Below are 27233 nucleotides of genomic sequence, written 5' to 3'. Positions count from 1 at the left end.
ATTTCTCTCTTAGATGACTGCATGGATGTCATGCTGGTATTAAAAATAAACATGAAAGGAGGATGAGCATTTGTTGTTGGGGTGGGGCAGGTAATTAACTTTTACTTGTGTTCATGTTGAATTTGAGGGTCTTGTAGGAGATCTAAATGCCATAGGGTGCTGTTAGAAGTAGGTATCCAGAGCTGGTTTGAAAATTAGAGATATGTATTTGCAGGGCATTGTACTGAAGTCGTAAACTCACCCAAGAGTGGGTAAAGTCAGAGGATATCCCAGAATGCAGCTATGGAGTATATCAATATGGATTGTGCAGGCAGAGGATGGTGAACCAGCAAAGAATTCTGATCAAAACAGCCAGAGAGAAAAGAAAGAGATTTCAAATGTCTAGGGGAAGGAGAGGAATTCAAGGGAGTGTAAATATCAAGCACAGGTCAAGTAAACTAAGGAATAAATACTAATGATTCAATATGATAATTAAGTTCTAATTGCAAATTCAGGTAAAAGGTGAAGAGAAAATTCAGAGTTTGGTTTCCTAAATAGTAATTCTAAATGTCTAAATAAGTAACCAAATGCCTAAAATGACATAGTTACAGGCCAATTTCTTTACATGGTGATAAGGAGGTTAAAAAATGAATATAGAAGGTTAAATTATCTTTTCTGTGCTCTACTTCAAGTACCCAATCATCTTTATGGATTTCTATGCTCATCTTTGCTACTTCTATCAATACTCTGTACCTATCCTGAATCAAATGTTAGGTAATCAAGCACCTATGTCAAAATATACAAAGCAGTTAAACAATCAGAAGTGATGTTGCTATGAAAAACGAAACAGTGCACCTGAGTGACTCAGTAGGTTGATTGTCAGACTCCTGATTTTGTCTCAGGTCATGATATCATGGTTCGTGAGTTTGAGACCCAAGTCCATCTCTGCACTGACAGTGTGAAGCCTGCTTGGAATTCTCTGTCTCCCTCTTCTTCTGCCCCTTCCCATCTTGCCTTCTCTCTCTCTCTCTCTCTCTCTCTCTCTCTCTCTCTCTCTCTCTCAAAAATAAACTTGAAAAAAAAAACAAAAAGCAATATTAAACTCATGAAGGAAATACACGGATAAATTTACATAAGCCAATTAGTTAGGTAATCTTTAAAAGCACTAAATTCATTCAAACAAGATCATTTGTCCCTACATAAGGCTCTCAGCCATGAAGGAATCACTGAATAGGTGGAAATTGAAGATACAAGGAAACCAAGGACTTTGAAGCTAAAATAATGTGCCAAAAGTCACACAGCTAACAGTAGTAGAATATAAATCAGGACTCATCTCCTGATTACAACTTAAGTGTTCATTTGGCTACACTATAATGTGTCCTTACAAACTTTGTAGTCTAAATAATTGGAACTTGCCCTCGAAAATCCTTATATACCTTAATGAATCAGTTACATTAAGTATTTACACATAGATTGATAAATAAATTGAAATTTGAGTGTGTGTGTGTGACTGAACCTATTACTAAGTATGTTGCAACTCTTTATTATTCTTGTAGCTGGTAGATAAAGTATCCGTTAATTAACGGAAATATTAGCTGTCAAAGAGAATGTCTATCTCCAAGGAGTGTGCACAAAGATACATCATCGGTATCAGTTACCATTAGTGTCTTGACATTTTGGCCTAGTGATTATCCTCCACAAATAGCTGAGGAAAACCTTCCGAATAACAATGCTCAGAAAGATGGGGACTTTTTTTTCTCTTTGCCAGTGCAAACATGCCTATGTACAGATGTTACATTCCTTCACAGTGTATGGTCTGAGTACTTTAAAGTTCTCTTTAAAAAGGGGGAGCATGGCTTAAATTTAGGGAAACTGTGGTATTTTATTCTAACCTTTGCTTTCTAAGAAAGGAAACCAGGGGATTGAATCCAAAACTTTAAATATTTAGGTTTTTGAAAAAGCGATATTGCCTTGCATGTGCAATGCAACCTATGTCTGTGCTAATTAGTCCAAAGAAATAAGAAATAGCTTTGTTCTGTACATTTATCTGTATGTATAGTCTACTTCAGTTAAAAAACCTCCTTTTTAAAACAAGAATAAGCAGGGGTACTGGTTGGCTCAGTTAGTTGAGCATCTGACTTTGGCCCAGATAATGATCTCGAGGTCCATGAGTTCGAGACCCACACTGGGGGCTGACAGCTCAGAGCCTGGAGTCTGCTTTGGATTCCATGTCTCCCTCTCTCTCTCTCTCTACCCCTCCCCTGCTCACACTCTATGTCTCTGTCACAGAGTGACAATGTAAAATAATAATGTAAAATAAACAATGTAAAATAAATAAACATTTAAAATGATAAAAAAATAAAAGAATAAGCAGAAACCATTATAATTGCTATGACTTAGTCTAAATTTCAAGTCTTGTGATTTCAATAAATCATGAATTAAAACTGGAACGTTTTCATTCCTTAAATACAAGAGAAATTTTTGAAACAAAAAAAAATACTAGGGATAAGCATACTAGCAGTTTTATCATGGAAGTAAAAGTATTTTATGCAGGTAAAGAAAATGGAATTTTTTTTTGCTGAGAATATATTCATCCTTGCTCACTAAAATCTCTCAGATTGGCAATAAACTCAGAGCATGTAGACACAAATCACTTTAGAGGATTACGTATAGCCGTCAGCAAAATTAATTGTCAGAGATGACTGGGGAAGGATCTCAAAAATAAGAAACCCCGAATTAAGATCAATTATAAAAATGACCAAGTAGGTAAAATGCATACAAAGGTCAGGTGTATCACAAATAAGAATCTATAATGGAATTTGGGAGCTAGAATCTCTCAGTGATCCTATAATTTTAAAATGTCAAATTGGAAATTTTTACTGCAAAATAAGCTCTTCTAGAGAAGGGACGATGAAGTATAATGTCTTTTTATTATTATTATTACTCCTTTCACCTGTTTCCATATGGCAAGCACGCAATAGATGCCTGTTGAATAAGTAAACTATTAGTGAGCTCTCCTTGGCACAAACTGTTGCCTTAGAAATGTTTTGTTTCTTCCATTAGAAATTCTAATAAGCTGTTTCTCTGAGGCACGAGTATTCCTGATAGGCTCATTTAAACAATGCTGAGGACAGCAAGTTCCTAGAGAAATGCAAGCCTCCTTCACATTGATATCTTACCCAACTGAGTGTAGGGGAGATATTCCAGGATGTCTTTTTTCATCAACATGTTTTCAGGATAAAGGGAAGGAGGACAAATCAGGAGAAATGAAAAGTATTGGTGTGGAAGGGATATCGGTGTTCTATGGAAAAAACCAAACAAGCCCTAACAGAATTAGAGGCCTTGGTACTAATCTAACAGGAGTGTTCCCTAACGTGAGGTCCTACACTTAGCCAGATGTTTCTCTGGAGTCTTCAAAGTTGCTGTTGTTGTTATTGTTTGTCTGTTTATTTCTCTCATATTTTTTTTTCTCTTCTCAAGCCCCTACCTCCCCATTTCCAATACCCTAAAACATCATAAATCCTGTCCACTTCCCTTTCTCTCCCCTCCCCCAACCCCAGAGAATAACTAGAATACTAACTAGAATAACTTCTAATTAGTAAGTATCACATTTTTAATTGAAAAGATGTTCAATTACCAAATACATTGTGCATATATCTCCATGTGAAGCAAACCGTATCAAATGAACAATCGGCTAAGAATATTTTTTTTCCCCTCTGAGGTAGTTTGAAACCCAAGCCAGATTTGGCTGAAGTGCAGAGATCTAGTTTTCTTTAACCTAAAAATATGTAGTAGTTGAATTCCAGAGAAGGATTTGGCAATGCAGTAATATGTTTCTAACCAGGGCCTAATTTCTTGCTATTACCAGTGGTTTATGGTCAAAGCATTCCAGTCAGCACATTGTAAAAGACATTTGGGCGAGTGGTTCACTTAGTGCCAAACTGGAATTGAAATTTCATTCCTGGTAGCCTATCCACACACATCTCTAAAGGCATCCTACTTCTGGAGCTGTGATAAACACAAGCAGAAAAGGAATCAGGGTAGAAAAGCAATCTGATTTGTGGTTTGTTTTCAAACTGGCTTTCCCCTTCACTTGAGTGAACTAACCAACATACACTCAGAATGAGTGCTGCCCAGAGAAGAAAGTGAAATTTAAGATATCTTCCAGTGCAGGAAACTCAAAAATGTAACATTCCCAAACCATTTTTTAAAGCCTATAATTTGTGCTAGAATGATTCAGAGTGATGGGCCTTTCTTTCATGCAGCTGAGCCTTGATGTTACCCCAGGATTCAGCCTTTTCTTTCAGTTTCTCAAGGCCTCCGACAGCTAGGCCTGCTCTACTGGGGCTCCATGTAGCTAGCTGCTCATTCATTTCTTTGAAAGCACTTACAGCATGGGAGTTTATTAGGAGCCCGGCACTGTGCTAGACTCCAGGGGTGCACTGTTAGTCTCTAGAGGGGGTTCCTGACCCACAGCACTTATTACCAGTTTAGGAGCAAATTAGTAGTAAGACCCTTCGAGTGTAGTTGGTACTGTAGTACAAGAAAATCAAGGTGTGATGAGACGCGAAGAATAGAAGGGTGTAGAACCCAATCCATGGCATCAGAGATGGTTTTCTGGACAGACTGAGTCTGAGTCTTGAAGAATAAGGCAGAATCTCACACAGTAAATACTCTGTAACTAGCGCCTACTATTTTTATTACCATTACTATTATTCACACATACAAAAGATAATCATTCATTTCTAGTTCCAGCTGATAGTTGATTGCACAGGAATGACACGTACTTTAGCGGGTACACATTCATTTTTACAAATGACCAAATGGAGAGTTCAGAGCAGCAGGTCAGGTAAAACTTTATTGTGAAAATTGGTGGTCTTCTAGAGCTGCCAGTATCATATTAAAACACCCTCTTTCTCTATGTGATCTAAACCAACTGTCCTAAAAGTCTCAATGAATTATAATTATACTGTTGCGAAGAGACGTCTTTGGCTGGTTAACTCTAGACTTACCTCATCCCTAACATGTGGACCTCATACTTCCTGAACTGGGATCCCCTTCTATAGTAATGTGTCAATCATGGAAAAGAAAGGAAGCTAGAATGGTAACTCAGAGTATTAGACCAGTTTTTAGCAAACTGTGGCCCATGGGCAAAATCCAAACCATTGCCTGTTTTTGTAAATAACGTTATTGGACCAAACGTGTGCACTGGTTTAATGGCAGAACTGAGTATTTGAGACAAACACCATATGGCCCCAAAGCTTTTACTATCTGACCGTTTAAAGGTAATAGTTTCTGAACTCTGTATTAGACTATTAAAGTAATTCATAGGAGGTTACTCACCACAATCACTTCTTTCTCACACCCAAGAAAGAAAACCAACACTAATGCTTTTATCTCTAAGTATCCAAATATAAGGGGCCTATTTGAAATAATTACTTGAGTCATTTTATATTTGTACTGTATTGAGTTATTTAAATTTTATAATTATTTTCCTGTTGTGGTTGATTTCCTTATCAATTTATTACTCATAAACATTCCAGAAAGTATAAGCCTACTCTTCTTCTTAAATTTTGTAACCTCTCTTTTGTCCTATTAAATTAATTTTACCTTAAATATGACCTTCATTGATATGTGTGGGAAAAGTATTAGGTAGAATGCTTATAACTAATTATAGTTAATATGAATCCAGACTAGTTTAGTGAATATGAAAAAAAGAATTAGCAGGCTTGTTATTTATAGTCCTGGTCTAGAATTTTCATAATAATTACAGATCTAAATGAATGAGTCACTACTTAAATACCCTCACTGTACAACATCTGGATGTGAGGAAGTGTAGAGATTGAGGGAGTAGACTCTTGTGTTTATAAGATTTACCGATTTGGTTTTTATTTATTTTGAGAGAGAGAGAGAGAAAGAGGGAGAACAGTGGGGGAGGGACAGAGAGAGAGGGAGAGAGAAAATCCCAAGCAGGCTCCTGCTATCAGTGAAGTCTGACTTGGAACTCGAGCCAAAAACCCGTGAGATCACGACCTGAACCGAAATCAAGAGTCAGAGGCCCAACCAACTGAGCCACTCAGGCAACCCGAAAGATTCTTTTGATGGTAGGACAAACCATGATACTGGTATAGAAAGGCAGAACTCTGTGATTTACAGACCCAAAGTGTTGGTGGGTCGTGCGGAGTTGCACTTCGGGACAGGGGAAGGGCCATTTGGAGCTGTAGGGAGGCAGCTTATGTAAGGCAAGGGGAGTGGGGTTAGGCTTCCCAGGCTCCCTGGCAATTGGCTAATTTGAATAATTTCACCTGTGCCACCAAAGACGCTGGTTCTGGTTGTGCAGTACTGGGCACTAGTGCGATTAGGGCTGGTGCACAGAGGCGCCGAAAAGGAATGTCATTGATATGTGGACTTAATCAGCCGATTAAGAAGGGAACGAACCAGCCTCTAGCTCGGGACTTCAAACCTGGGGTCAAGACAACATTTTAAGAACAACTATGTTACATCCTGGAGTCAGACTGCTTAGATTCAAATCTGACTATAATACTAGCTAGTAATTTGACGCTAAGCAAGTTATTGAACCACTTTAAGCCTCGGTTTTCAGATCCTTAAAGTAGAGGGAAAAAGAATGCCTACCTTTCAAGGGCTGTTGTATGATGAAATGAGAGATCTCTATCAGGTGTTTGGCACAGCACCTGGCCCAAAGTGTGTGTCATGTGTAATTGTTGAGGCCAGTTCTACACTTGATACAGGTTTACAGTCTTTTATCCCAGGAAATGCTATTACACAAAATGAGCTTCAGTGTAGATTTTTATTATTATTATTTTTACTTGTGGCTCTTTAAATATAGAAAGCCAAGTACACATAGGCTGCCTGTGATATCTAAACTCATTTTTCTTTTAACAGCTTGTTCTGCAAAAGCTATCCTAATAATGGTCATATGCTGCTCATCACTGAATTGGTTGTACAATGAATCCAAACCAGTAGGCTATAATTTTGAAAATCACAGCTCAAATAAAATTGCTTTTTATTGATTTTTAAAAGAGAAAACAGCATCATATAATTTTAATTTTCTGCCAAAGCCATAGTAAACTAGAGTTTAACAATGGCCTACGGCATCTTTTTAAACTTAAAATAAAGATCTATTGATTTGCTCACCTGCTCTTTTACTATAGAAAATGAAAACCCTAACTGCAAGCAAATTTCATCTGAAGGTCCTGAAAACAAGACTTTTAGCTAAACACATTCAGACATTATCAGCTTTTTCTGTATCTTCCAACTATGTGATGTTCAATTGCCAGGCCTTCATCATTTAGCCATATTAAAATAATAATTTAGTACAGACTGTTAAATGTTTTCTTTCGAGAAATCAAACCTAGAGTCATAAATGCAATAGGGAACTTGAAAAATTTATGGAATCTTTGTATCTAAATGGAATAATAACATCTTTGATTCTAGTATTCTAACTTCATTGCTTCCAACCACTTTTTTTAAGCTTTTGCAATAAAGAAACAAGAGTAGTCCAGCATGAGATTACACAATAGGGCCCAGCATGTATAACTTTGTCTGCTCCAATTGGCTGAGTGTCAGCACATTTGTTTTATACAGTGCATCCAAACAAGTTTTAAATGAAAATGATCTGTTTTCGCATATTTATCATTGTTGCACCCAATCAACTATGTTGGCAGCATGAATCCACAACATTTGTGATGATGTAGACTCTTTCTTGAGCTTCTTATTCAACTTTTTATTTAAGGATATTTAGAAAACATTTTGTTAATTTTGTTTATTTTTTTTTTTTTAATTTTTTTTTTAACGTTTATTTATTTTTGAGACAGAGAGCATGAACAGGGGAGGGGCAGAGAGAGAGGGAGACACAGAATCTGAAACAGGCTCCAGGCTCTGAGCGGTCAGCACAGAGCCCGACGCGGGGCTTGAACTCACGGGCCGCGAGATCATGACCTGAGCCGAAGTCGGACGCTTAACCGACCAAGCCACCCAGGCGCCCCTGTTTATTTTTTTATTAAACATTTTTCCTTTGTGAGCATATGTGACTATAATTATTAAAGAATTAAGTGATATTTCTATGTTGGCCTATAATCCTTATTCTAAAATACATTTGTTATTTAATATCTATAATAGAATATTAAAATTATGCAATACGCACTGTGTATATAAAACACGTAAATAAGCCATACGACACAAAAGCAAAAGAGCATGGGAATTATCCAGCACTGAGTACAGCAGTAGATATCGCTGTCTATAAATCTACAGCACTCAAAGTCAGCATAGAGTTAGAGACTTGAAGCATTCTACAATTCAGAGAGGACTGAGCTATCATTGATTCAATAGGATCAAGAAAACATAAATCTGTCCTTAGTAATGATTGCCTGACAAGGTGGGGTCTAGACAACCATCCCAATTCCTTGTCTCTTTTAGACCAAATCCTAGGTTTTTGTAGAAATGTATCTGATTAAATGCCTAGGAAAATTTATGAAATTTCAAAAAACGTTCTCTTACAATTTCATCAGAGAATAAGTGCTCGTAGGAAGATTTGCAGATGAGTTTATTTTAAGCATCCTGCTAGCATAAAGAAAAAAACTATAGTTAGCTCCACCCTGAATATTTGGACAAACATTCTTAAAGACTGGCCAAAATTAACATTGTGTTCCTGGATTGCTGAACTTGTTTCGTGACCCATCAATTGGCAGTGAATGTGGGTTGGCTGCTAATCTAGCTTGTTACTCATTCTCAGAAAAGAATGAACTTTTGCTTCTGACATAACCTTTATTTTGATTTGGAAAATATAAAGAAAAGAATGTGACGAAATTAGATTTCTTTGCCACAGTCACTTTCATTATGCAAAACATTTTTAAGTCATTAGACAAATGATATTGCACTGACAGTAATAATTGCAATATATACAAAGAATATTATATCCTGCAAGTAACAAGCAATAATTGGAGAAAGTCATCTTGTGTTTACCATGAGATGCAAACAGTTTTCATCCTCAGCTGTCATTTGTATCTTCCCAGGTGAATTTCTTGGCACTGATGCAATTTTGTTCATTGTTCATGCTCATTTTAAAACAGCATCTCTACAATCTTTGCATTGTTCCAGACAAGCCATGCCTTAACATACCAAAATTAAAGGCCTAAAATTAGAAAATGGGATTTTTCTTAGTTTTTAAATGTATCTTCACTTTTTTACTATCTTGCTTCTTTTGTCTCTGCTCTGATACATTTCAGTCTATGCTGACATAACTCCAAAAGAACACTTGAAAAAAATTTAGTGTAACAACAAAAAAATGGTAGTTTGCATGCCTACCCCAAAGTTTAGCTGAGCAAACTTTCCTTTTAATTGATTGAATTTCCAAATGAACATATCTATTAGTAAATGTATCTTTCAAAATCCACCTGATGTGTTTCCAACATTTATCATTTTTGAAAAGTTATGATGAAAAAATTATATCACTATCAAGTATAAACACAATGCTAAAGTTTCAACAAAAGCTTTTATTTTCACATAACTATCACAGGAGACAGCCTCTAGTGGCTTGACTACTTTTTTCAGAGAGAGGCAGAGTCATTGTTTTTTTTTTCCTGATTAAAACATAAAGTTATATAATCTATACTTATTAGTATAACTAATATAAATGGAGACAGAGAGAAATCAGCTTCCCATTCTTTAACGCAGATTTGGTTTGTGTAAGGTGCTCTCAGCTCTCAGAAGGTCAAAACAGACGCCTAAGGCCTTTCTACTTAAAGTGTAGGCCCTGGAAATACAGCATCAGCCTCACTTGGGAGCGTACAGATTTGCTCAATTAAAATCCTAGATGTAACAAGATCCCCAAGTGATTCAGATGCACATTACAGTCAGAAAATCACTAGCCTAGTCAAGAGAATGTTTCGTTATTTCACAGAACTGGAAAGGAGTTTCTAGCTCCCCAGGCAGCATCTCTTTTTTGACAGGGAGGAACATATCTCACAAAAGCCTCTAACAAACCCCTGTCGGTGCTATTGGCCCCTGCCTGGTGATTCCATTAGCAGGGAGGATGAAATTATCAAGAATGGCTAGGAGTAGGGGCACCTGAGTGGCTCAGTCGGTTAAGCGTCTGACTTCGGCTCAGCTCATGATCTTGGGGTCCGTGAGTTCGAGCCCCTGTGTGGGGCTCTGTGCTGACAGCTCAGAGCCTGGAGCCTGCTTTGGATTCTGTGTCTCCCTGTCTCTCTCTGCCCCTCCCCCCCCCTCAAAAAAAAAACAGGGGTGCTCAGCCAGTTAAGCATCAGTGGCTTGGCCAGTGGCTCAGCCAGTTAAGCATCTGACTTCAGCTCAGGTCATGATATCATGGTCTGTGAGTTAGAGCCCCTCGTCGGGCTCTGTGCTGACAGCTCAGAGCTTGGAACCTGCTTCAGATTCTGTGCCCCCCTCTCTCTCTGTCCCTCCCCTGCTCATGCTCTGTCTCTCTCTCTCTCTCTCTGTCAAAAATAAACATTAAAAAAAAAAAAAGATTGGCTAAGACTAATCAATATTCACTCATATTCACTCTGAGGCTAAAATAGGGTCAGCTTTCCCGGGCACACAGTCACACAGAGGCTCTGCTACTGAGAAAGGGTCAGGAAGAGTAAGGTACCAGATGAACAGCAACACTGACCACCAAAATTATTGCTGCCTCCTGGTTCTTTATCCAGACATGCCTTCAAAGACATGTCATGAGACTTTCAAGTGATACCACAGGAATCCATTTCTGTGACAATGACTGTAATCAGAAGGTCAAATAAAAGTCTTCTTAAGACTATTCTAATGCATTGTCTCTTTTTATGACCTTTTTATAAACAAAATATGGTACACAGTGTGAATGTATACATGGTGTTGTGGGTTGTTTTTTTTTTTTTTGGGGGGGGGGGTTTGCACTGTTATGCACACTGTTATTTGTAGATTGAACAAATAAGAGTAAATATTCTCTCAAATTTATCTTGAAGACAGGACATGGTGAGAAAGATAACAGGATGTTTGTGTTAAGTTCCAGTCTCAGTGTCTTAAAATACATAAAATAGTTTGACATAGCTCGGTTTTTAAAGTACTTGAAATGAGTTAACAAAATTAATTAATTTAGTCAACAAATACTGAGCATTTGCCATGTACCAGGCATTATTTTAATTGTGACTATACAATTAGTGTATAGAGATTGACAGAACAGTCAAGATCAGGGAACACGTAGGGGCATATGATTCATATGGGAACATATGATTCATATGTTTCAGCCCTGCCTTGGGCTCTGTGCTGACAACTCAGAGCCTGGAACCTGCTTCCAATTCTGTCTCTCTCTCTCTCTGCCCCTCACCCGCTTGCACTCTCTCTCTTTCTCTCTCTCTCTCAAAAATAAATAAACATTAAAAAAAAAAAAAAAACCTGAGAATAAACTGAGGGTTGATAGGGGATGGGAGGGAGCGGAAAGTGGGTGATGGGCATTGAGGAGGGCACCTGTTGGGATGAGCACTGGGTGTTGCATGGAAACCAATTTGACAATAAATTTCATATTTAAATAAATAAATAATAAAAAAATTTAAAAATTAAAAAAAATCAGGAAACATGTAACTAAATGAAAAGACAATAAATAAACAAAAAAATATCAGGAAATAATTACCAAAAGAAAAAAAAAGGTAATATAAATTAAAGTGACAGTGCTGAAGTTAAGGAATAGACTTAGACAAGTTAGGGAAAGTTTTTACAAAATGACTTATAAGTTAAACATTACACAAAGGGGCCTGCAAGCCACACCACCTATTTTGGTGCCCTTGAGCTAAGAATGTTTCTTTAACAATAAAAACAAATTTTTTTGAGAGAGAGAGTGTGCATGCATGTGTGTGGAAAGGGCAGAGGGAGAGGGAGGGAGAGAGAGAATCTTAAGCAGACTCTACCTGTGAGATCCGACCGTGAGATCATGATCTAAGTGGAAATCAAGAGTGGGAGGCTTAACCAACTGAGGCACTAAGTGTCCATAAAAAAAATTTTAAGGGAAGTACTGCAAATGAAAATTATACAAAATTCAAATTTTAGTGTCCACAAATAAAACTTTATTGGAACACAAACCTGCTCTTTCATTAAGAGCTTTCACTCTCCCAAGGCTGAGTTGGCAACAGAGACTGTACAACTCAGGAGACTAAATATTTTTTACTGAGCTTTTACAGAACTTTGCCCATCCTTGACTTAGAGATAAGCACAATTCAGCCTTAGCAAGAGGCAGGGGAAAAGCTTTTCAGAAGCGGGAGGAACGTGCACAGAATTTCCAAAATAAAACAAAGCCAAGTGGCAGAACCATAGTGACAAGTAGGAACAAAGAACGAACCTCGGTGGGAGAGATATTCAGGGGCCAGTTCATATAAGGTCCTCAGGTCAACCAAACGTGTCTACCATCAAGTGCAAAGGGAAACCCATGATGGATTTAAAGCAAGAAATTACTCGATTGCTTACATTTTAAGAAGATCACCTTGGAAACTTTATTAGAAGAGAGACACAGAAGGTATAAATCCGAATGGGAAGCTACTTATTGGCACAAGCCAGGCAAGAAGAAACCATGCCTTGGTTGATGAACTGCTGATTACAAATCCTTGAAGAGAGAAGTTCAGAAGTTAAGGGTAAGCACTGAGACACTTTTTAGAGCATTTGTGAGTCCCAAGACATTCAAGCATTTGATCTGGAGATTTGCCTCCTTGCATAAGGTGTAGACCGGCTCAGATTTTGAAGAACTCATGCAGTGAGTTGCCTGTGTAAACAGTGAGAAATCAGGCCTTGGTAGGAGGACCATGTTACACACCATGTGGTATGTTAGGGTAGTTAGTCAACTGTTAACCAATTGAGAACAAAAAAATGGAGAAAGTATATGCAGTTATATAACATGCTCTGAACTTTATAAAACTGTGACAGTTTGCATTTGAGATTCAACATTTCTTTCATCAAGAAAGAAAAAAAAACAGCCTGAGGAGCCAAGATGGCAAAACAGCATGGAAGTTTTTTTGTGTGTCTCGTGTCCATGAAATACAGCCAGACCAACACTAAACCATCCTACAAATCTAGAAAGCTGATTGGAGGATTCACACAACAATCTGCACAACCTGAACCACAGAATTCAGCAGGTACGTGGCACGAAGAGGTGAATTTGGGGAGCAAAAAAGCCGCAGAGGGTAGGGAGCCACTTTTGCGGGAAGAGAGAGGACGGAGACTGGGGAAGGGGGGAGAATATGGGAAAAGCACCCCTCCCCAAAAGCAGCTGGAGAGAAAGTGGAAAATTGGAAACAGCCACAGGGACTAAACTAAAAAGGGAGAAAGGAGAAAGGACAGGGTTTAAATTCCATTAAGACTGTAAACAAGGGGAGCGCAAAGTCTGCAACTCCGCAGCTCGATACCTGGAGGTGCTCTGGTGAGAAGGGCGAATCCCCAGGAACAGAGTGGAGGCCGGGAGGTTCTTGGGCCACACAGGGAAAAGCAGTTCCACTGCTGGAAGGACATTTGGTAGAGACTGTTGAAGCCACCTGGTCCCAGCAGACCCCAGAAAACAGCCACATTCGGTGGTGCTAGAACAAGGTCCTTAAGAGTGAAGCCTGGTGCCAGATGTGTGTTGTGATTTTCCATAATCCCTGAAACGCTGCTGCTACACTTTCTTGCGAACGTTTTCTGAGGCGGGCTGGCATCTGGCCATAGTCTTGGGGCACCGACAGCAGCGGGGTCCAGCAAGCGTTCCTGGGTACAGCCGGCATTCAGCCATTGCTCATTATGTCATTGCTCAGTGAGACCCTTCCGCAGAGGGGCAGGACAGGTCAAAGCCGCAGTCCTTCAGAAGTAAGGGGCCCGGGGAAAACAGCCTCATCTGAGACAAAATTCGGGAGAGAGGTACTACCTGGGGCCTGGTCACAGACAGTGAAAAAGCGGGGCGTGGACAAAAGCTGAAGACAGAGGAGAGATGCTCGATTACTGATCCAGGAGAACAGACTGGGTAGGTGAGTGGCGCCATTTTTCACCGCCCCCGCGCATGCGCATACGCACTTATAAGCACCGCAACAATCCACCCCAGTAGGCTACCAGCACCATCTAGTGGAGAGCGGAGCCATTACACTGAGCCCCACCCAACTGGGCCAACTTTGCTCCTCAAGAACACAAGTCACACCATGAGCTTAGTTTATGGACTATAAAGCGCTACATAGACTGACTTCTAGGGGAAAACGAAGTAACTCCAGTCCTACTTCAATCTTTTAGCAGGTGCATCTATTCAAATTTCTTTCTTTTTATTTTATCTTTTACACTTCTTTTCTTTTTCTTGAATACAGAAAGAGAAAAAATTCATTTTTATTTTCAACTTTTATTAAAAATATTTTTCTTTAATTTTTATTACTATGTTTTTTACTTTTGTGTAACTTTTTTCAAATTCTATTTTGCTTCCATCATTTTATTTTAGTCAACTTCAGTGTATTCACCTTTTCAAATTTTCAAACAATTTCCTTTTCTTTTCTCTTTTTTCTTTCCTTTTTTTTTTTCTATTTTTCATTCTTTTCTTTTTCTTGAATGCAGAAAAATAAAAACTTAATTTTTACTTTCAATTTATATTAAAAATATTTTTATTTAATTTTTTTACTATATTTTTTGCTTTTATGTAAATTTTTTCAAAATCTATTTTACTGCCATCATTTAATTTAGTCTACAAGGTGTATTCACTGTTTCAAATTTTCAAACGATTTCCTCTTTTTTCTTTTTTAAATCTTTTTTCTCTTTTTCATTTTTCTTTTTTTTGAATACAGAAAAAATTCATATTTATTTTTAATTTTATTAGATATTTTTTAATTTTTTTCTACTATATTCTTTAATTTTTTGTATATTTTTTCAAATTCTATTTTACTCCCATCATCTCATTTTAGTCCACTTCAGTGTATTCAATTTGTCAAATACTCAAATGATTTCTTTCTTTTTTCTTCCCCCCCTCTTTTTTTCCTCTAATCGGTCAAACCACTTTCAACACCCAGACCAAAACACACCTAGGATCTAGCATCATTTATTCAATTTTTGTGTGTATGTTTTTATTTTTTAATTTTAATTTTTTTTAGTTTCAATTTTTCTACCTCATTAATTCCTTTTCTCCCTTCAAAATGACAAAATGAAGGAATTAACCCCAAAAGAAAGAGCACGAAGAAACGACAGCCAGGGATTTAACCAACACAGATACAAGCAAGATGTCTGAACCAGAATTTAGAATCACGATAATAAGAATACTAGCTGGAGTTGAAAATAGATTAGAATCCCTTTCTGCAGAGAAAAAATATGTAAAAAATAGCTAGAATAAAATTAAAAATGCTATAACTGAGCTGCAATCACCGATGGATGCAGCGGCGGCAAGGATGGATGAGGCAGAACAGAGAATCAGTGATATAGAGGTCAAACTTATAGAGAATAACAAGCAGAAAAAAAGAGGGAGATGAAGGCAAAAGAGCATGATTTAAGAATTAGAGAAATCAGTGACTCATTAAAAAGGAACAATATCAGAATCATAGGGGTCCCAGAACAGGAAGAGAGAGAAATAGGGGTAGAAGGGTTATGCGAGCAAATCATAGTGGAAAACTTTCCTAACTTGGGGAAAACCACAGATCAAAATCCAGGAAGCACAGAGGACCCCCATTAGATTCAACAAAAACTGACCATCAACAAGGCATATCATAGTCAAATTCACAAAATACTCAGGCAAGGAGAGAATCATGAAAGCAGCAAGGGGAAAAAAGCCCCTAACCTACAAGGGAAGACAGATCAGGTTTGAAACAGACCTATCCACAGAAACTTGGCAGGCCAGAAAGGAGTAGCAGATATATTCAGTGTGCTGTATCAGAAAAATATGCAGCCAAGAATTCTTTATCCAGCAAGGCTGTCATTCAAAATAGAAGGAGAGATAAAAAGTTTCCCAGACAAACAAAAATTAAAGGAGTTTGTGACCACTAAACCAGCCCTGCGAGAAATTTTAAGGGGGACTCTCTGAGGGGAGAAAGATGAAAAAATATGTATAGAGAGAGAATAAATAAATAAATGAATAAATAACAAAGATTAGAATAGCAGTAGAATAAGCAACAAAGATTAGAAAGCACCAGAGATCACCACCAGAAATTCCAACTCTACAAGCATCATAATGGCAATAAATTCATATCTTTCATACTCACTCTAAACATCAGTGGACTCAATGCTCCAATCAAAAGACATAGGGTAGCAGAATGGATAAGAAAACAAGATCCATCTATATGCTGTTTACAAGAGACCCACTTTAGACCTAAAGATACATTCTCATTGAAAATAGGGGGACGGAGAACCATCTATCATGCTAATGGTCAACAAAAGAAAGCCAGAGTAGCCATACTTATATCAGACAATCTAGACTTTAAAATAAAGACTGTATCAAGAGATGCAAAAAAAAAAAAAAAAAAAAAAAGAGAGAGATGCAAAAGGGCATTATATCATAATCAAAGGGTCTATCCACCAAGAAGATCTAACAATTGTAAACATTTATGCGCCAAATGTAGGAGCACCCAAATATATTAATCAATTAATCACAAGCATAAAGAAACTCATTGGTGGTAATACCATAATAATAGGAGACTTCAACACCCCACTCACAACAACGGACAGATCATGTAATCAAAAAATCAACAAGGAAACAATGGCTTTGAATGACACACTGGACCAGATGGACTTAGCGGATATATTCAGAACATTTCATCCTAAAGCAGCAGAATATACATTCTTCTCCAGTGTACATGGAACGTTCTCCAGAATAGACTATATACTGGGACACAAATCAGTCCTAAGTAAGTACAAAAAATCTATATCATACCGTGCATATTTTCAGACCACAACACTATGAAATTTGAAATCAACCACAAGAAAAAATTTGGAAAGGTAACAAATACCTGGACACTGAAGAATATCCTATTAAAGAATGAATGGGCTAACCAACAAGTTAAAGAGGAAATTAAAAAGTATATGGAAGTCAATGAAAATGATAACACCACAACCTAAAACCTCTGGGATGCAGCCAAAGGTTGTCATAAGAGGAAAGTATATAGTAACCCAGGCCTTCCTAAAGAAGGAAGAAAGATCTCAGATACATAACCTAACCTTACGCCTTAAGGAACTGGACAAAGAACAGCAAATAAAACCCAAAACCAGCAGAAGACAGGAAATAATAAAGATTAGAGTAGAAATTAATGCTATCGACACCAAAAAAAACCAGTAAAACAGACAAATGAAATCAGAAGTTGGTTCTTTGAAAGAATTAACAAAATTGATAAACCACCAGCCAGTTTGATCAAAAAGAAAAAGGAAAGGACCCAAATAATAAAATCAAGGAGAAATCAAGGAATCGATCCCATTTACAGTTGCACCAAAAACCATAAAATACCTAGGAATAAATCTCACCAAAGAGGTGAAAAATCTAAATGCTGAGAACTATTGAAAGCTTATGAAAGAAATTGAAGAAGGCACCAAAAACAAGGAAAAAGATTCCATGCTCCTGGATAGGAAGAACAAATATTGTTAAAAGTTGATACTACCCAAAGCAATCTACATACTCAATGCAATCCCTATCAAAATTACACCAGCATTCTTCACAGAGCTAGAACAAATAATCCTAAAATTTGTATGGAACCAGAAAAGACCCCAAATAGCCAAAGCGATCTTGAAAAAGAAAACCAAAGCAGGAGGCATCACAATTGCAGACTTCAAGCTATACTACAAAGCTGTAATCATCAAGACAGTATGGTACTGGTCCAAGAACAGACACTCAGATAAATGGAACAGATTAGAGAACCCAGAAATTGTCCCACAAACATATGGCCAACTAATCTTTGACAAAGCAGGAAAGAATATCCAATGGAATAAAGACAGTCTCTTCAGCAAGTGGTGCTGGGAAAACTGGACAGCGACATGCAGAAGAATGAACCTGGACCACTTTCTTACACCATACATAAAAATAAACTCAAAATGGATGTAAAACCTCAATGTAAGACAGGAAGCGATCAAAATCCTCGAGGAGAAAGGAGGCAAAAACCTCTGATCTTGCCTGCAGCAACTTATTGCTCAACACGTCTCCAGAGGCAAGGGAAACAAAAGCAAAAATGAACTACTGGGACCTCCTCAAAATAAAAAGCTTCTGCACAGTGAAGGAAACAATCACCAAAACTAAAAGGCAACCGACAGAATGTGAGAAGATATTTGCAAATGACATATCAGATAAAGGGTTAGTCTCCAAAATCTATAAAGAACTTATCAAACTCAACACCCAAGAAACAAATAATCCAGTGAAGAAATGGACAAAAGACATGAATAGACACTTCTCCAAGGAGGACATCCAGATGGCCAACTGACACATGAGAAAATGCTCAACATCATTCATCATCAGGGAAATAGAAATCAAAACCACAATGAGATACCACCTTACACCTGTCAGAATGGCTAACATGAACAACTCAGGCAACAACAGATGTTGGTGAGGATGTGAAGAAAGAGGATCTCTTTTGCATCGTTGGTGGGAATGCAAGCTGGTGCAGCCACTCTGGAAAACAGTATGGAGGTTCCTCAAAAAACTAAAAATAGAACTACCCTATGACCCAGCAATTGCACTACTAGGCATTTATCCAAGGGATACAGGTGTGCTGTTTTTAACAGACACATGCACCACCATGTTTTTAGCAGCACTATCAACAATAGCCAAAGTATGGAAAGAGCCTAAATGTCCATCGATGGATGGATGAATAAAGAAGATGTGGTATACACACACACACACACACACACACACACACACACACACAATGGAGTATTACTCGCCAATCAAAAAGAATGAAATCTTGCCATTTGCAACTATGTGGATGGAACTGGAGTGTATTAGGCTAAGTGAAATTAGAGAAAGACAGAAATCATATGACTTCACTCATATGAGGACTTTAAGAGACAAAACAGATGAACATAAGGGAAGGGAAACAAAAATAATATAAAAACAGGGAGGGGGACAAAACAGAAGAGACTCATAAATATGGAGAACAAACTGAGGGTTACAGGAGGGGTTGTGGGAGGGGGGATGGGCTAAATGGGTAAGGGGCACTAAGGAATCTACTCCTGAAATCATTGCTGCACTATATGCTAACTCACTTGGATGTAAATTTTAAAAAATAAAAAATAAAAAAAAGAAACAGGAAAGGGGAAAGAGGGAAGGAAGTGAAAGGGAGAGGGGGAAGGAGAAAAGGGAAGAAGGAAAACTTCAAGTATGCCATCTTTGAAACTCCAGCTAACTTCTTTGCAGTGTGTCTAATTTTAGTTGTTTCAAACAGCTACAGATGGCCTCTTGCTCAGTGAAATAAGTTGATGGTTTTTATTATACCTCATAGAGAAAAAATGAAATTTAATAAGTCATTTGCTAAGCTCTGTGTAAATTGCATCGTCCCATTATGTACTTGTGAGAATTTCACTCTGAATATGCACTTGTTTGGTGCACAGAATGCTGGAATTCTTGCCCCTTCCTGTTGGAAGAAGACTAGTTAAAAACCATTCGAATGGACTGTATGTTAACTAGTTGGAATTTCAATAAAAACTTGGGGAGAGAAAACTATTCGAAATGATCATAGTCTTTCTTGCGGTGGAATATCTCGTAACAGCTTCTCTATCAACAAAACCTTGCCACTGTACGATATACCAGGGCCAACCCCCAATGGCCCTCCGTTAGGAATGCATAAGAAAACTGAATTCATAATAATAGCACATTCAGCACATCAGATGGATGTTTGTTTTTATTGTTGTTAGTACACTGGGCACACAGTCAAAGTTAATGGCCAATTCATTTGACGTTTTGAACTTTCAGCAAAAAGTAAAGAAGGTTAATTGATTTATACTAATGCAGATAAAGGGGCTTTTGTGCAGTTGAGAATTGGCTAAAGCAAATTTGTTTAAGCATGATTTTAACCAGGAAAGACATTAAACATGAAATGTCAGGGTAAGATTCTAAATGTGAATTGAGAAAAATTTTTCATATTTCAACATAACATAGAGTACATAATAAAAAGTACTGGATTAAGAGTCAGGAATCTAGAATTCCACTCTATAATTTATTAATCATGTGACCTTGAAAAGGTTATTTTAATTACTTTCAGCTTCAGTTTTTTCAATAGGAAAATGGTGTAATTTTATTTAATCTGTTTAATGTGTAATTGTCTAATGTACCTAAATGAGAGAATGACTGAGAACATACTTTGAAAATTTCCCATATGATTTCTCTAAAAAAAGAACTCATTAAATGAGCCCCTAGAGTCAATGTAGTCACGAATCTACTGAAAGCAAAAAAAAAAAAAAAAAAAAAGTCAAACTATTCTGGGCATAAATAAGGCACAAAAGTCACTGAAATATTTCCATGGGTGTCTGAGAAACGTAAGAGGAGTCGGAGGTGTATAAATCATCTCCTACCTACACCATCACTGTTTCTTCTCATGTTGACTTCAGAGTTGGAAAGGTTCCTCATCTCTGAGTGAAGCTTGGCTCCCAGACATAAGACAGATGAAGCAGGTTATCAGCAACCAGTTTGGGGAGGCCAGCTTATAACTTTTTAGTTTGCAATAGGATCTTTTCAAAATCCCACTGTAAATCTGGGCACATGAATTCTGTATAACTTTTTTTCTTCTAACTTGTATTTTCAAGCACATCTATGGAGTGGGTGAGTGGAGGTAGAAAATATCATTTTATGATGTATTGTGGCCCTTTGTACCCCACCAGGAACAAAGGACAGAAGAGATGCTGAAACCAAACTGGTATAAAAATCAGGAGTTTTAGCCAGAAGCTAAAACACTCTCTTTTAAATAGTAATCACAAATCTTTTCTAAGGTGACCTGGGTTATAAAGAAAATGGAAACCCTTCCTCTTAAAAGACCATAAGAAATAAAGTGTTATCTTTCCAGCTAAGGTTAGAGTTGTTTGTGACCTTAGAGCTGGCAGCAATGGAAAAATCATGTTGAGCTTTAATATGTTCCTCACATGGCAGTTTTTCCAAAGGAATAAATGCATGTGTGATTCTGATGACCTCATATGAGATATAGAAGGTGTTACATTAGAGTGGACGAGCAGCGAGCCTTTACTCGAAATCTTTTTCATGCAGACTGCTAAAGATATTGCCCACACCATATAAATTATGTAGAGTTTTTCAAACTTATAGCTGCCTGCTTCTAACTAAAGCTAAGACCAGCAGATATATAGGATTTTTGCTGTTTTGACCTCCAACAGCAACACAAACAAGGCATGAATATTGACTTCAAGGGGAAGGGAACAGGAAGTATTTTTTAGTGAGATTATCCTCAAGGAGTATCAAATAGTGAAGAAGCAACACATATATATTCAAGCTGCATCTATAAATAAAAAAGTTTCTTTGGGACAAAACAAGTAGATGATTAAGTATTTGAAAAACACAAAGCAGACACATATAACAGAGTCATTAAATGAGAAGAAAATTAGGCAGACTGGAATAATAATAACCCAAGATAGGCTTGTCTAGCCTAGATACAAACAGTAGCAAAAGTCTGGAAACATTTATCCTTCCCTTGATTAATTTTTACCTATCAGCACATTTTAAAAAGGTCCCTGTAAAGCCATTTCTTCAGGCAAAAGGTAGAATCTTGAAACACATGTTCCAACTTCAGAAAAATTAACTTTCCCTAAAAGTCTAACCATCTAAAAGAATTAACAATAGTTTTGAAAGATAACACAAATATTTTATACATATTTGATATAAACATATATATGAAATATACATTTATAGATAATATACATCCAGAATGTTATATACATATATATACACACATACACACATATGGATTTTGCAAAAATGTGTAAAAGCCATCATGCACACCTCTTCATGAGCAGTTGATTAATAGATACAGTCATTCCACCTGACTCAAATAGCTGTTCATGGACACATCTCAAATGTTTGAATTTTCCCAAGTTGGTCCTTGTGTGGGTAATGTTCAACGTAAAGGTCAAATACAGTTCCCCTGACTATTGTTGTAATAAAAGCAATAGTATAAGGAAAAGAATATTTAAGCAGATATGCATCCTTTTGAAGAATATAGCTCTGTTCCTTTACAACGGCAACTGACCCGTCTTAATGCCTGTGGAAAACAGTGACTAGCACAATTGCAAGAGATATTCTTCAAGGAATAACTCCAAGAGAGAAGCTTTCAAATATTTACACAGTGCTTACGGACTTAATTTACACTGTTTTTTCTCTGTTGACTTGAGTTAGTCCATGGGAAAACCTGTAACACATATATAGTGCATATACAAAATTGCACTATTTGTTTGTTACCAGTTTTAACCAATGGAAAGAAACACCACGAGTGTAACTGGAAGATTCTTTTTATTCTCTGTTTTTGCACTCTAGCCTTTAGATCTCTATTTCTTGATGTCTCTGAGCTTCAGTTTCTTCCCTCTCATTTATGATCTTGAACTCATATTCTCCTTCCTGCCTCCTTTGGGACCTTGTACCATTAATCATGTAGTTTCTCACTTTTATCATCAGAATCTTTCCTTCGACTGGTGTCCTCCCATGTGCTCTCATAAATATGCTTATATGTTTCTTTTGCTGAAAACGTATAAACCACACACACACACACACACACACACACACACACACACAGAAAAATTTTCCCTTGATTCTATTTCCTCATAACCATTCTGTCTCTATTCCAATAATCTCAAATTCTTTCAGGTCCTCAAAAACTATCTCAAAAACATTTTGGTATTACATGGTAATGCTAAGCATGTTTATATCCAATAACCCAGAATTCTACTCCTAGGTAAATGCCTCAGAAAATTTTCACACTTAGGCAACAAGTGATATAAAAGAATTTTAGAGCTATATTGTTGGTAAAGCAAAATTCTGAAAACAAACAAAAATACCTAATAGATGGACACAGAAATTTTGATATCTTTTACAGTGGACAACTATACACTAATGAAAATGAATTTACCTCAGCTACAAGAATAAGTATGGATGGCTCTCAAAACATCATGTTGAATGAAAAAAAGAAAATCATAAAATAATATATGTAATAAGATTCCATTTACATAAAATTGAGAAATTAACATTGAACAACATATGAATTAGACATATACACATATATTAATATAAAGCAAGACAAGTACACAGCAAATTCATAATAGTAATTATATGTTGACTATGTAATATATATGTTCCTACTTGTATATACTGAAGAAAGAGGGAGGGATACCCAAGAATCAGAACACACAGTGCTTCGATATTATTGGTATTGTTCTATTTTTTACATGAGGTGGTTAGTCCATGAAAGTTACACCTAAACTTGTATGGGTATGATTTTATCTTGCAATTTAAAAACTTGATCATCTGTCTTGTTTTCTATCCTTTTGCATATTTCTCAGCCAGTAATATTCTTTCCCCTTTTTTTAATGCTGTAACAGCATATTTGCTAGTTATCTCCCACTCATAAAACTTCCGGATTTTAGTTGTCTCCTTGCCAGGGAGGTCTTCCTTGATCTAAAGTAGGTCAGCTCCTTTGTTACATTAGCCCCTGTCCTCTTGTGCTTACATGATCTTAACACTCAGCTTTCTCATTAAGTCCCTGTTTTCTCCACCAGGCTCTAACCCCACTGGGGAACATAGTAGTTAGGACAGAACTTGATGCAAATGGATAATCAATAAATATTTCTTGAATTAAATTATTCTCTTTTTTGCTAAACTTCTAAGAGCAGTTTATCATCATCATGAAAGCTTGCTCAGGTCTAATTTACTCTTCATTATTCTAAACTATGACTTCTGTGCCCACAAATCTGTTATATTTGCTTTCAGAGAGGTCACCAGTGGCCTTGTAATGGTCTTTAGTTAGTGTAAATCCTTAAACAATTTGACCTCTCTGGATATTGGATACCCCTAAAGGGAACATTCCGTAAATTTCTCAGCCATGACTGAATGGTTTGTGTGTGTCAGAAGTGAGAATGCTTCCCCTTAGATCCACACACATCTTCAACATAGTTCTTCTACTTCTCCAACTGTCCTCCCTTTCTTCCTTGAACTCCATATGCTCTCTTGCCTCACCAAGAATTTGTCCTTGTCCTTGACTCCTCCTGTTTGATACATTACTCTCACTGATCATTTTCCCTTAGGCAACCTGACCACCATTTTTAAAATTATTACAGTATCCTTACTGCTCCCTCTAATTACTCCTACACCAGTACACCTTCTACACCCACCTCTCTCTTTTTTAAGTTTGTTGATTGATTGATTGATTGATTGATTGATTTTGAGAGAGAGAGCAAGGGAAGGGCAGAGAGAGACGGAGACAGAGAGAATCCCAAGTAGGCTCTGTGCTGTCAGCACAGAGCCCTACATAGTGCTGGAACTCACAAACTGTCAGATAATGACCTGAGCTGAAATTAAAAATTGGATGTTTAATTGACTGAACTGCTCAGGGGCCTCCCACACCATCTTTTAGTAAGAAAGAAAGAGAGGAGAGAGAGAGAGAGAGTGAGAGAGGAAGGAAGGAAGGAAGGAAGGAAGGAAGGAAGGAAGGAAGGAAGGAAAAAAGAAAAAGAAAAAAAGAGAAAGAAAAAGAAAAAGAAAAAGAAAAAGAAAAAGAAAAAGAAGTCCACTGTTATTTCCTGCTTTGAAGTTTGTAATTACTCTTCTTAGTCATAGGATATAGCTTAAATTCATTACTTTAAACCATAAGGCTTTTCACATCTGACAAACTTCCTCTCAGTCTTCCATCATTCCCTATTCTCTAACCACTCCAAGTGATGTGACTTTTTTTTTAAAAACACATCCTAAACTTGCACACAGAGCTCTACTCACATTATACCTTGTGCTAAAGGTTTCTTTTCTTCTGCTGCCTTATTCAGAAAATTCCAACATCAAAGATTCTAAATTGGGGAAAAGAGAATGTCAGAAAATCATTTGAAAATCTGATTTACAAAAGATATTAAAACCTTTGTCAAGTAAGTTTATACCTGCATACACAATTTTACATAGAATTTCATGAAAGTTGCTTTGTCTTATTCATTTTTAATGAATAAATATTAGTTAAATAAATTGCATGGGAAAGTACTATGTAAATATAAGGTATTCTTCCTCCTCTCCCTGAAATAGAAAAATCTTGCTATGCACTTTATTGCCTTTATATAAAACCCAGATTAAATTTTTTCAATCAATTTTGAACAAATTGGCAATGGTATCAGGTTGATCATATTTTAAGACAGTTGATATGGTCTCTATCCACGTCTGTAGGATATCAAGCAGTTGGGCATTCCATGAAATGAAGCACACATTCCCTGAAGTCAAATTAGAGCACACTAGGAATAGTTAGGGTTCAGAAGATAATTATCTGAGCAAAGCAATAATGTGTGAGATTATGGAAAGCTAGCAGGTTAAGACCGCAGTCATCATCGCCAACAATCTCTTGCCTCCTGTTTAACAATGAAACCTTCCACAAACGTGTAGTATGCATTACTCCATGTTAGTCATTATACTAGATGCTAACAGACAACTAAAAATAAAAATGGTCTCTGATCTTGAGGTTCCTTTATCTGGAAAATTACAGCATTTTTACACCCAGTTCTCAATGAGATAAAGAAGTTAATAATTTATTCTTCACATCCAGATATACATGCTAAACCTTGAATATCAGTATCATCAACTCTGATTACCTACATGAGTTTGAAATGCAAAACAAACATCACAGAAATGTTAGTATGGACCTAATAAAACTCAATAGTAAACAACACATATATTTTATTTTTTTTCAGTAAAAGCATGGCATGACATAATCAATCTTACTCTTATATACAAGTTATTCATTATGATTTTCCTGCTTTGAAGGTTATGAGGTCTGAAAAAGCCAATTTAACTGGGCAAAGGAACATTGGCTGATTTCAAATGAAGGAAACTCTGTTAGGTCTGAGCCGTGCCCACAGTTCTGTGGTATTCTATAGCAGCATTTTAGAAGACAGATCCTCACCCCTTGGGGCACCTGAGTGGCTCTTCAGATAAGCATCTGACTCTTGATTTTGGCTCAGTGCATGACCTCATGGTTCATGAGTTTGAGCCCTGTGTTGGGCTCTGCACTGACAGTGCAGAGCCTGCTTGGGGTTTTCTCTCCCCTTCTGTCTCTTTCCCTCTGCCCACTCTTTCCCTCTCTCTCAAAATAATTACATAAACTTTTAAACATACATACATAAATAACATATTCTCATCCCTAAAATGCTGAGCATATTTTGAAAGAAATGTACTCACCACTGAGCAATTGAACCACAGAACTTTTTACTACATCTAAAAGGAAACAGGTATTCACTGAAACTGAAGTTTGAAATATATAGTTTTTTAAGCTAGATTTCACATTTTTATTGATACCTTGCTTAAAAAAACAAAGCAATCAGTTGTGCATAAACATTTTAAAAGTGAGGTTAGAAAGGGAATTTTAAACACCTATGAAACAATAGCTAAAAATCATGTGGCATTCTTGGTAAGCAGTATTTAGATGTCCATTGGCTTTGTATTAAATGCAACTGAGAATTTCTTTTCTGTATTTATCATTTCCTAAAAGTTATAAGCAATAATCAGCTTCACACAAAACTTCTCATAGCATATTGGATGTGCTCAGAACAGAAAATAATTTTTGTGTTTTTCATTATTATTTTCAGTCACCTCTACTGCTATAGAAAAAAATAATGTATGAGTGAGTGTGTGGTCATAAAATCCAAAAAAAACGAACCTCTCAGTGTTAAGAGTATTAATTTTTTTTCAGAGTCATAGAAAATGTCTTTTAAATAGTATTATATCAAAGGTTCTCTGAAAAAAAAAAAAAGACCTTAAATCTAGTTTCAGTTTCAGTACATACATTAGCAATGAATAAATAGATGAGGGGAGGCTGGTGGCACAGTTGGTTAACCATCTGACTTGTTTTAGGCTTAGGTCATGATCTCACAGTTTGGGTTCATGCCCCTAGTCAGGCTCTCTGCTGACAGTGTGGATCTTGCTTGGGATTCTCTCTCTGCCTCTCTCTCTGCCCCTCCCCTGCTTGCTCATTCTCAAAATAAATAAAGAAACCTAAAAAATAAAAATAAATAAGTAGATTAAAAGAAGAAACAGTAAACCTTAATATCTTAAATGAATAGGAGGCTTTCAAATTTACGGAGTATGTGCAGTTGTGATCACTCGTTCATCT

At 36.9% G+C, this 27233-nt stretch overlaps 1 long non-coding RNA gene across 3 annotated transcripts in view; it reads right to left on the bottom strand.

The window, feature by feature from the left end:
• LOC132694006 (uncharacterized) overlaps positions 1 to 27233 on the bottom strand; it is a 250128-nt gene that overhangs the window by 211175 nt on the left and 11720 nt on the right. The window contains exons 3-4 of one of the 3 annotated variants that reach the window (XR_009617111.3): positions 24866 to 24933; positions 8817 to 9130 (exon numbers count right to left, since the gene is read on the bottom strand). This is a non-coding gene — a long non-coding RNA (uncharacterized LOC132694006). Of the gene's footprint in view, positions 1 to 8816; positions 9131 to 24865; positions 24934 to 27233 lie in introns of those variants that run through there. The other 2 variants (XR_009617112.3, XR_009617110.2) reach the window with 2 other exon arrangements.

Source organism: Panthera onca, chromosome B4, assembly GCF_046562875.1.
Source record: "Panthera onca isolate mPanOnc1 chromosome B4, mPanOnc1 haplotype 2, whole genome shotgun sequence".
In the NCBI taxonomy this organism is placed as follows: Eukaryota; Metazoa; Chordata; class Mammalia; order Carnivora; family Felidae; genus Panthera; species Panthera onca.
The sequence above is the reverse complement of the archived record's forward strand: the minus strand, read 5'-3'. Positions and strand labels throughout refer to the sequence as shown.